Here is a 12106-nt window from a genome sequence, read left to right as displayed (position 1 = left end):
AGTACAATCTATGTTTTAATTCTTTGCTCGTGTTACAGGCCACACCCGGTATAAATAAATACAGCTTTATAAAGGAAAAGTTTGCTTAATATTGGGAATCTGTTAAAGCCTCAACTGTGATCATATACCACAAGTAAGTATGCGATGAAATATGATAATCAATTAAGCAACCATAGTTAATTAAGTTATTAAAAAGCGCTGGTGGCCTAGCAGTAAGAGGGTGCGATTTGGATCCGGAGGTCGCGGGTTCAAACCCCGGCTCGTACCAATGAGTTTTTCGGAACTTATGTACGAAATATCATTTGATCAGAAAACATCGTGAGAAAATCGGACTAATCCCAACTAGGGCTAGTTCCTCTCTGGGTTGGAAGGTCTAATGGTAGTCGCTTTCATAAAAACTAGTGCCTACGCCAATTCTCGGGATTAGTTGCAAAGCGGACCCCAGGCTCCCATGAGCCGTGGCAAAATGCCGGGACAACGTGAGGAAGGTGATGAGTAAATTAAGTTATTCACAAAACTGACATAGATTCAACGTAGCGTTACAATATGTGTTGTTAAATTTATGGCATATTTCCATTAAATTTGGCAAACACATTGTCTGGCAAAATAATATTATACTATTTTATCCGACCTATGTTATCCCAGACGTGACTACGACAATTCCTTACGACATCTTACAAATTGTTTCATGTTTACCAACGTTTAGATAACAGTTCCCTTCCAACATAAAAACACAGTGACATTCGCTATCCGATATATCAGAACGGCTGAGGTGCTCAAAAATATCTGAACACGCACTCTAACGCCTTGACAATAGAGGCGTGTTCAGATATATGTGAGCGCCTTGGCCACTCCGATATAACCTCTAATGGTAACTATAAGGGCTTCGCACTACTTTAGACGTTTTTCTATGTGACGTAGTCAGAACGTGATGCTACTCACGTACTTAATAAGAAAAATGTCCTAAAGATATTTTAAGACTCCCAAAAATCTTATCCCTTTAGTCACAAAACAAGTAAAAAGCTTTTAGGCGAAGTTTTAATACGGTTTTAATCTTTTTCATGTCTGGATGATAACCCTTAAAATTGTGTATTAAAAGATTGTATCAGAATAAAGCTTTATGAATCTAGAATAAAGTTTGTTAATTCCAGTCTATTTTTGGGATTTTAATAAGTAATAAAATGAAATTGTAATACTTATTTTATAATGTTTTAACATCGATACTAGAATTTATGCTTGCGTTTTTATTCAGTAATTACTTTATTACCTTGGTAGTTGTATTTAACCTACATGACCATAATTTGATTCGTACGTTCTGCAAAAAAAAATAAGTTTTTTTAAAGTAACTTAGCCAAGGCAACTGTGTTTTAAGAAATAGAAATAGAAATGTTTATTTGCCAGAATATAGGTACGTTGCAATTAGGTCTTAATACAGTTTTAGATTCAGTATTCAGTCGACATAAAGCCAACATGCAAAATGTTTGTAAATTACATTTACTAGTAGGGTACATCATCAGGCACATGCATAAAATTTCAATAATCTTAATAAAACAATGTCAATTCATTATAAATAAAATTAAAAATAGAAATACAAGCTAAAATAAAATGGTTTGGTATGTCAGAGTTATATCATGAATGAATTAAATATTACAATTTGAAATTTAAATAGTCCCTAATAGTATAAAAGCAATGATCTTGTAGCCACTTAGTCAGTTCTTTCTTAAATTCATTTCCATGCAAAAAGTCCAGTTAAAGTTGACAATACTTTTCTAAATAAGTGTCTACTTGTAAAAAAGCGGGAGTGCCACACATCGCCATGATGAAAAGAAACAGAGCCATTAGAATTTTACAGCCCACTATTCCAAGCACACCTAGGCTGTTTTATTTAACCATAAAGTCAAGGTCGACAGATAGTAGGCCTTCTTAGCCATTAAATCATATAAACCATCCAATAAATTTATATACCTACAATTTTACTTTAATCCATGAAACATCTAAATAAATGTAATATAGATCTACTTGTAACTTGTAACCCATTATTGACATACTACTGACATGTGACGGCATTCAGACCATTTAAACATACATTTACTATTTTAATAAATAAATAAATACCTAGAGTTAGACCACGAAAAGTCTACAGCGATTTTGATAGCCCACGCAGTGCAAGTGTTAGGTATTTATACGTCATAATTTCATAGAAGTTTGACGTTTAAAATAACACTGCCACTGCGTGGGCTATCAAAATCGCTACAGACTTTTCTTGGTTTAACTTTACTTACTCAAACGCGATGTTTATGTTGAATGTTAGAATGAATGTCATATTTTGCTCCAAACATAAGCTCACTGCTCACGGAAAAAGAAAAATAAATTCCGCGCATTCTCTTTGAATGCCAGACCTCACGTTTTGAATTAGGAATTGTAAAAAAGGAAGAGCGAAAATAAGTTGCCAGTATGTACGTTGCTAATGGAACGGTTTACCACGCCTCGGTGGAGTAAGGTAAACGAGAGCCAACCTTTTTGAAAACAAGATTTGTTTCCACTGAAGATATTGGCAGTTTCTTGCGGGATTCGATTATCGATGTTTATTTGCCAGATGATTTCGGGGACCGACGTCGCTCCGTGTTGTCTTTCCATTTGGAAAATTCGGGTGGGAATTGCGCTTTTGGTTCAATCGGAGTATATTTTCCTTGTCTTGACATCTTTATTTTAATGTAGCTAGAGTTAGACCAAGAAAAGTCTGCAACGATTTTGATAGCACACGCAGTGCAAGTGTTATTTATACGTCATAATTTCATAAAAGTTTGACGTTTAAAATAACACATTTCTTGGTCTAGCTTGTATAACTACGCAGTGTTTATACTTGGTTATTTGTTTGCAAACTTAAAGTTGATTATTTATTAATGTAGGTACCTATTTGTGTAGCGCCAATACTTATTTAAAGAAAAATATATTCAATTTTATAATTATGATACTGAGCTTCGCGGAATTCAATTTTCTCTTCTTAATTAAAAAATATGAAGTATAAAGTAACTAGCGGCCTGCCCCGGCTTCGCACGGGTAAACCGTAACAAATTATACACTTAAATCTTCCTCAAGAATTCCTGTATTGATAGATGAAAACTGCATGAAAATCCGTTCAGTAGTTTTTGAGTTTATCGCGAACATACAAACACACAAACAGACAGACGCGGCGGGGGACTTTGTTTTATAAGGTGTTAGTGATAAGGCAAAAGTATCATCACAGTCCTGATTAATTGATTATAGGTACATTAGGTACTATAGTTATACTTACAAATTGTTAAACTAGATTGCAAGGTCTGCTAGCGCCTTATTTGCGGACCCATATATTGTGGTCTGTGCAAACAGCAGGGGTCCCGCATAACGCGTAATACAAATAATATCCTTTAAATTAAATTGGACCCGGCTGCGCTCTTATGGGTATTATGACCAAGTTTTCCTTACCTTGTCCTGAGATTAAATTAAGCAGTAAACGTCGTAATATTATCTTCAGAGCTAGCAAGTTACCGGTTATCGCCTGTTACCGGTTTTTTTTTTGCTTGTATATTTAAAAGCTGTGCTAAAAGCTAAGGTAAATTTATGGTGTTTATGATTTGATTTCCTATCAAGCAACCATTGTGGAATCAATTAATTGCTAAATACAAAAATGTTTTTATTACATTATTTATCTCCACGAAAATACAATTGTTGCAATATATTTTTTTAACACTAGTTTAATTCCCAATGTCAGATTCTCATATTTTAAATCTCTTAACTTTGTTAACTTAAGTATTCTGATGAAAACATCATTTACTCGATCTGTCACTGAAGGCTAGACAAATTTCCAAATAACTCGACAAGGATTTTCGCGAATTTTAATATAAAATTTTCTTACAACTCACAGTTTTTTAAATTTTAATATTCAATTTAAGAGTTTTTGCATTTTTCATCAAAATGAAAAAGTATTTTCTTGTTAGTTCAGAAATGCCTACTAATAACTGAAGGATCCTTTTCGAACCACCAAATATTTACATATAAAAATATACCTAGTATCTAAACTTATTTTAAAACTCTCTTAGGTCGGAAAGTTACAAGCCACGGTTAATAAGTAATATGTTTCAATCTCTCGCCGGGAATCGGAACATCCGTATCCGTATATCTAATAACATACATGTAGAGAGAAGATCTTCATATGGGACGACATTGACAAAAATATTATACGGTTAAGAAAATTGAATTTTGAATGGGGGAATGTATTTTTACTATTTTAGTAGATAGGTACACACATTTATAAATTTATCAAATTATTGCCTACTTATTTCATGTTTTGATTGCATCATTCAATTTGTAGAACAGCCAAGTCAATGATCGTCAGGTAAAGACTTTTTTTAGTCTAATTATCTTCAAACTCACACTTCGGTCACTGCAGGCCTTTTTCACTCTTGCTGTATAGTGTGTATTTCTAAAAATATTTAGGTAGATACTTTAGTTTCTTTATACACTTTATTTGGTTCATCTTCCTATGTACAGTCAATATTTTTCGTGTTTCAGAGCCTATAGCTAAATGTGGAAAAAAATTACATTTACAGCAAAACAATATTCGTAGTTTTCCCCTGCATAAATGTTTTAGCATAACAATATCGTGTCGTAGTCGTGCCGTGTAACCAATCTCTGACCGTGGTCGGATTCCAAAAGGTTTTCGAGATCACCCTTGATCTACTGAAACATTGAAACGCCTGCTCTGAATGCCTTTCTTGAAATAGATTATTTACTTTTTGAATCCCTGATTCTTTTCTGATTAGCAGGATTGAAATTAAAAGGTTCGAGCTAAATTGATTGTGAGCCTTTGCAGCATTTCACAAAGAGTGGTGATAAACGAAGGTACCTAATAACAGTTTTCAACGCAACTCATAATTTACGTACCTACTCGTATGCTCAGGTTGTGTTACCTCTTACCTTTAAGAATGACTCACGTTAGACCGCCCCGGACACGGCCCAGTTAACGTGAGTCATCCTTTAAACTCTCTGAAAATGTGGAAACGCAAATTTCCTACATAGGTACCTATAGTCCCAAGTTATCATTTGCATCCGGAATTATTACTTGTATTGATAATACATATGTTTTACAAGATCTAGCTATACGAATCAACACGTACCTCCTTAAGATTTGAAAACCAGAATGGTTTCAGAAAAGTAAGGTGTTTGTTCCATTCCAAAACTTAAATGAGTTTCAACAATTGTAAGTAGGTACATTTTTATCGATACTTATTAAATGTTTAAACGTAGATACAATGTTGCTTAATGCCTGTTAATATTCCCAATGTAATTTACGTAATTATTCCTTTAAACCTAGTCTCTGAGGACATTTAGTAGTTTAATTTTCGATCCCTCTAATTACCAAAGCGAATAGAAAATGAGAAGCCACATAAAATCAGCTTCGAGCAAGCCATGTCTAATCTGCTCGAGTTTGGAATAAAGCCAAACCGAGATAAGCAGCCTCTGGAGAAATATCCTTTGTAGTCAACCTTAAGTTATAAGCCGGTTTGGCTTTAATAAGTTAATATTGGTTTTGGCCAAACGGCAAATTAATGTCGGCCGACCCTGACAATACTTCGCGGGTAAGATCCGCGATGGAATCTTCTGGTTGATTAAGCGTTCTATTAGCTAAGCGCTGATTTCTATCGCGTTGTTAATTATCTGGGAATTCATCATCATCATCATGATTTCCTAGCCGTTTTCGGCCACAGCGACTGCTTTCTACTGCTGAGAGCGTAGCTGTGGTGCACTCTCAGGTGACTGACGTAGCCAATCTTTGAGAACAGAGGTAGTGGGTTCGAACCCCAACTAGTGTGACAGCATTGTGAGAAAACCGGACAGTTCTTAATGAGACATACGAGTAGTTTTCCCGCTGGGACGTCAGATAGCAGACGTAGACGCCTTTGAATAAACTAGTACCTGCGTCAATTCGTTGAGTTAGGCGGGCCTGGAAGAGGTCCCGATTATTTAACTAACTAATATGGCTCAGCGATTCAAAGAGGGTCTTGGCCTCCAAAACGAGAGCACGCCACTTGTCCCGATTATTTATAAGTATGTAATTTTACTATATATTATTTATATACGAAAAAGATATCATCAGTACAAACAACAACACTGACTCCTAACTGTACATCGGTAGACCTTATTACAAAAGACATAAGGTCCACCGATGTACAGATAACAGTGTGGGCGATGGTATCTAGTATGTACAGATCCGTTTTCACTTTTCATCTTGTTCACATTTTCTATCGTGTATGAAATCTATTTGAGTTCATGTTCAGAGGCAAATTATAGTAAAATACGTAAAATTAAATTTAGTAATCTCAAGTTTACGTCATTGTAAGTCCTAATTTACCTAAAATTGTAAATGAAATCTTATAGGAATTACTCACTAATTATTTTCTATCTAACTCCAAAGAGCTGCGCTGACATTTAGTACCACAGGATATCATAATTTCTGAATATAATATTTTGAAATTACCTTAAAAAATCATAAACTTTTACCATGTCACACATTTATTTACCCTCGGAGTTATAATTAATGGCGAACGCTAGCTCCACAATGTCTCACTTGTTGCATCGGGATACCAAATTAACTGCTCATTCATTCATAATACCTGCTTGTCGGAATCGAATTGAGGGTGGAATTTTGTAGGTAACATTTAGTTTGTCATTTTCTTGTTGTTTATAAATACTTAATCGGCAATCGCTTTTCGATGTAAAACAGCATCAATATTATCAGATAGAACAACGTAGTAGAAAAGTATCTAAGATGTAATATATACAGTACAATATAACTACATACCTGAAAGAAGACATATTGCAACAATTGTTTACGGACGTATCCTTTCTAAGCGAGAGTTAAATTATTAGGTATTTCTACGAAGGAGTCACAACCTTGAACAATGAGGAAAACGCGGAAGAGGAAGAGCATCAATATTAAATCATCCAAATTGAAATTGAATACACATTCGATTTCTTATTCACCCCTATTTCATTCCTTTTTTTTTTCTTTGAATTTCACCTTTTTCCTTAATTATTACCTATTAGATTAGTTTTTTCTTAACCTTTTGCCTACGAATTGTGAACCCGACTGCCACGTCACAGGAATAGCCTAGTGTGGGGCCACAGGATAATGATATTTATTGTTAACAAGATTTTTTCAAATAAATATTATTCTTATTCTAATAATTCGGTACTTCTGTAAAATCATCAGAATTTGTAAATTTTTCTATTGTTTTAGTGCATTTGTTTCCATAGTCAAGGTTCTCACAAAAAAAAACAGTATTGATTGACAACTTAAAAAAATGGTCAGCAATTTCACCAAGCTAATTGTTCAAAGCATACATTAATGCTAATTGATTAGTCAACGCAAGCTATAAAACTGGTTACAGTGACTAGTTTACGCTACCTAAAGAAAAAAGACAACGCGTTGCACTCCGGGAGTGCCGGCAGAAGTGAAAACTCAATGACATTGTAACAGTTTTTCGATCAGGTCACGTGTTTCAATTTGTCGGTCACGTGACCTGTCGCTAGTTTAACATTTTTCCCCATCACAAAAAGTGCACAGCGCCGCTAAAGAAGTTTTCACTTCAAAAAAAAATCTGGGAAAATGATTCTGTTTTTTTTTGTAGAAACCCACATCATCGTTTTTGAATTAGGTGACTTTTATCAGTGGTGTATCACTCAATTATCGCACGCGCTAGGCACGCGATTGCTCCATGAGAACATCTCATACGATGTGTGAAAACATGATTGATGACCTTCTGCTGTCCATTATTGGTTTTTTAGACAGTAAGAATTATATGCCTACTATTGTTTGTATTGTGTTTTTCAATAAATTTATAGTTCGATAATTTATGACGCTTACGAATAGGTAGTTTATTACCTACTAAGATATAGGTATATTCCCGTGCATTAAATATTATTGCTGATTCTCATCAAGTATTCTAGATAACCCATGGGTCGCCTCGCTCCAGGCTAGTGTTGGTAGGAACTTGAGTCTTTTGAATCTAAATTTAAAGAACTTGTTTTATGCGGCGCTTTAAAAACTTCCGAGTCTTTTAAGTCCTGAGTCGAGGCCTCGAAAACACTCGAGCCTCCGATTCCACCAACAATTTTATTGGTTTATTAAAATTATTGTAAAGAAAATAGGAGTTATTGTACGATTTGTGTGTATCTTATTATCCTACACATCAATTTTACATGAAAATAATTGCATTTTGAATTTGTGTAATTAAATAGTAGTAGTTATCACTTTATTGTGCACAACACAGAGTTTACATAAAATTTACAGCAAAAACTTAATTAAATTGAGGGTTTTCTGAAAAGAACTCAAGTCTCTACAAAAGTAAAAAAGGATTCGAGCTTCGTCTTAATTATAAGAGTCTGAAAAACGGGGTAGTCTTAATTCTTGAATCAGAGGACTCAAAGGGCTCGAATCTTAACCAACACTACTCCTTGCTACATAAAATTACGTATATACTCGTAAGTAATTTAATATGGTACGAAAAAAACAAGAAGATCAGTCAGCCTGTGAAAAATAGCCAAGTAAACGGAGAAAACAACAAAATGCCATGTTGATTCATATCGCGCCATTAGATACTGTGTGTTGTACGTTATTACCGAAGCCAGGGAAATATCAATTGGCTGGCGTTATTTCGAACTGAGGACGTATTCAGGAACGTAAAAATGGTACCTATTTGAATTAGAATCACATTGACATGCATAAAATCGGGTTTCATTTCTGCACGCAAATGATGGATGGCGTTATTCACGTGATGATATATCCAATACTTTTTAACACCGCGCGATTAATTAAGAGACATAACTGACACGTACTGCCCGATTCGAATTTTAAGATACGTCAAATATTACGTCTAGATACGATATGGATTAGATATGTCTGTGTCAAAAGTGACGTTTCTTCAAACATAAAAGGCATTTTTGACACTGGGATATCTAATCCATATTGTATCTAGACGTAATATTTGACGTAAATATCTTAAAGTTCGAATCGGGCAGGTATAGATAAATGTAAATGCCCTAGTTACGAATAGGTACCTAATACAAACAGTCTTGAAACCACACTTTACAAATCGAAGGTGTCTATGGCCTTTTTTGACATGAAGGATTCATCGCCATGCCACATGAAGCATTTTACTGAAATGGAACTGAGTAGGGGGTTGGGTAATGGCCCGTGCAGCAAAATATTTCTTGCATTTTGGTATTATTTTTAAACTAGTGTTATAAACAGCTAATCATTCAAACGCTCAATAGTTACTAAGCTAACTCTTCATGACATTCGCAATGACTAAGTGTGACAATATCATTATTAATGTCAATTTTCCATTAAAATATGACATACCTACATATTGACACTCTCTCGATTTGTTCTATTCAAACCGTAGCAAAGTTATCTTAAACGGACTCTAGATTATTTATTTCCGAACCTATTTTAAAATACATGGTCGGTTGATTTAACTTTTAAACAAAACTTAGCTAAATGGCACTATAGAGGAAACAAATTCTGATGGTAACGGACATTTTAGAGGCTATTTCACCAATTTGTGAATATCCAAGCCGCCATTGGTACTTATTTAATCTATTTCGTCTCGTCCAAAAGCCAATTTATCATTGAAGCTGTACATCAGGCCTTTTAGCAGTACTGCTTAGATACTCGTACCTACGTGCTGCATTTAGACAGGAACGCCAGCGATCGTTTAGTATGGCAGGTATTCAATTGTAATGTACAGTCAGAATCAAAACTAGCGGATCATACTGCGCGGCAATAGTATAGGTATCTGCTTATAGCTTTAAAAAAAGATGTATGTGTATGTCTCTATATGTTGAAAATAAATACTTTTGAATGCGAACTGTAGAGATAAATTTCTGTTTGGAATAAAATCAGGATTACAGTTGCTTTTGAAGCGTCGTTTCATCCGCCACTAGTAATGCTGACTGTACAGCAAGTAAGGGCATATTTGAGTCAAAAACGGTTCGGAAAATTGGCGAATTCTGGATAGTAGAGTATTTAATAATCTGGGTACATTTTACTAAAATTGTTATTACAGTTTTGAAGAAGTAGAAGGTTTGAAAATCCTGCGAGTATAAAGGTCAAGCAAGAGAACAAGGCTTTAAAGTTTTTTTATGTCCACAGGAAAGACACATTTAACCACTATATATACAAAAATCGTTTATGAGCCATTTAATGAGATCTACGCAATCGTCACATATTTGAGCATGATACGAGTATATTTTGATAATAAAGGTCTATGTTGGATAAAAAAAACGCATTTAACTGATTTGCAAGACCGAATTGATCCCAAAATGTAATTTAGATGTCAGCTTCTGTTAGAATTAGAAGAACAGAGGAAAGGGGACGGCCGCTTCTCCATATATTTTTATTATTTTTCTAATTTTCCTCTCTGGAAATTGACATAATGGAAAATATTTTTGCATAATTTGATGTATATTAACCATAGCCACGTAGGGGACGTTTACCTTTTTTAGATTTTTTGATTATTGTAAAAATTAGGAGCGAAAAAAACAGATTTTATAGAATTTTTTGAATTGTGTCAAAATATTTTCCATAATCTTAATATCCACAGAAGAAAATGAGGACTACGTTTGTATGAAAGGGCGATTTCGCGCGGGTCCTCCACTTTTGTGTTAACGTCAGTTATACATTTTGCTAAAATGGAATAGGAAGTTGGGGAGGTTCCGAAACCGACCTTCTCCCGCATGTTTCCGTAGTTAATGGTTTTCTAAATATATTTTGACGAACGTTTTGCAATTACTCGGATGATTCAAGCTGATTTTTATTACGAGGGGGAATGAATGATACGTCTTGCTTCTCCATTTACTTAAAATCTGGGGCGGCATTATCATAAACAATGCAAAAATATACTCTTTATTATCTTCCTGAATATAATATTGGCCTTGGGAGTAGCCTGGAGTTGTGTTTTCAATGGAATGTGTATGCATTATGTATTTTTAGAAGTAGTTTTATAAATTATCGATTTATTGTTTTTTAGTTTTCGTGGGCGGCAAATTGGACCTTACTATTTAAATTTGAGTGATTGTTACGAGATTGTAAACTAGGTATTTTATTGACGAAAACGATCTTATTTTTACGGAATAGTTTAAGTAGTTTAAATAGTAATATTTACATTATTCTTTTGGTTGTAAAAAAAATATTATTAAGTTTTTTTAACTGACCAAACTTTGCCCTATTACTAATCTCGTCCAGGCAGGTCCTATACACAATCCCATATAAAGCAATTTGTATGTAGAAAAAAAAACTCACCTGAACGCACACCGTTAAACCAAATCGAAACAAACCGTTGAAACTTCGATATTAACACTTCCAACGTTCACTCACAGTCCGCGAGGGCAGTCCGCGCGTCCTCCCACTCCGGCGGCCTCGGGTGCACTGGCTCCAGGCTCCCGCCCCCCCCTAACCCCTCTACCTGTTACAGGTACCACACATCCAGAACTAAGTAGCTAATATTGATGGATAACGGGAATTGATTTCCGCGCCGGCTCATTTGCGTTCCCGATGCTTGTGCGTGGTCAAGGTTCGAAAGCTGCACGATTTTCGGGCGACTTCCAGAAGTTCCTGACTGAAGTTTTCTTTGTACGCAAGCTATGTTGCTTGCTCGATTGGGTCGGCATTTAAAGCAATTTACATAATTTATATAACCAAGTAACGGCCCGATTCGAACTTTAAGATACGTCAGTTAATAGATCCAGAAACGATATGGATTAGATATGTCAGTGTCAAATGTAATGTTTCTTCAAACAAAAACGTCACTTTTGATACTGACACATCTAATCCATATCGTTTCTAGATCTATTAACTGACATATCTTAAAGTTCGAATAGGGCAGCAAGTTGCTCGATTGGTTCGGCATTGTAAAGCGATTTACATAATTTATGTAACCAAGTAAGTGTTTTTGTATTTCGAGCGTGTGATTTGGTATATTTTTATGTTGGATTCACAGTGGGCTTGAGAGTCCATCTCTTAAGTTTGTTTTTAAAAAACACTGCAGTTTTAATGTAGGTATGG

General features: G+C 34.9%; 1 long non-coding RNA gene across 1 annotated transcript in view; it reads right to left on the bottom strand.

Annotated features, from left to right (window-relative positions):
• LOC134791793 (uncharacterized) overlaps positions 1–11484 on the bottom strand; it is an 82741-nt gene extending 71257 nt beyond the window's left edge. Inside the window, exon 1 of the long non-coding RNA XR_010144316.1 lies at positions 11345–11484. This is a non-coding gene — a long non-coding RNA (uncharacterized LOC134791793). The remainder of the gene's footprint in view (positions 1–11344) is intronic.
• Positions 11485–12106: the final 622 nt, after the last annotated feature.

This window comes from Cydia splendana, chromosome 6 (assembly GCF_910591565.1).
Source record: "Cydia splendana chromosome 6, ilCydSple1.2, whole genome shotgun sequence".
In the NCBI taxonomy this organism is placed as follows: Eukaryota; Metazoa; Arthropoda; class Insecta; order Lepidoptera; family Tortricidae; genus Cydia; species Cydia splendana.
This window is presented reverse-complemented; position numbering and strand designations above follow the sequence as displayed.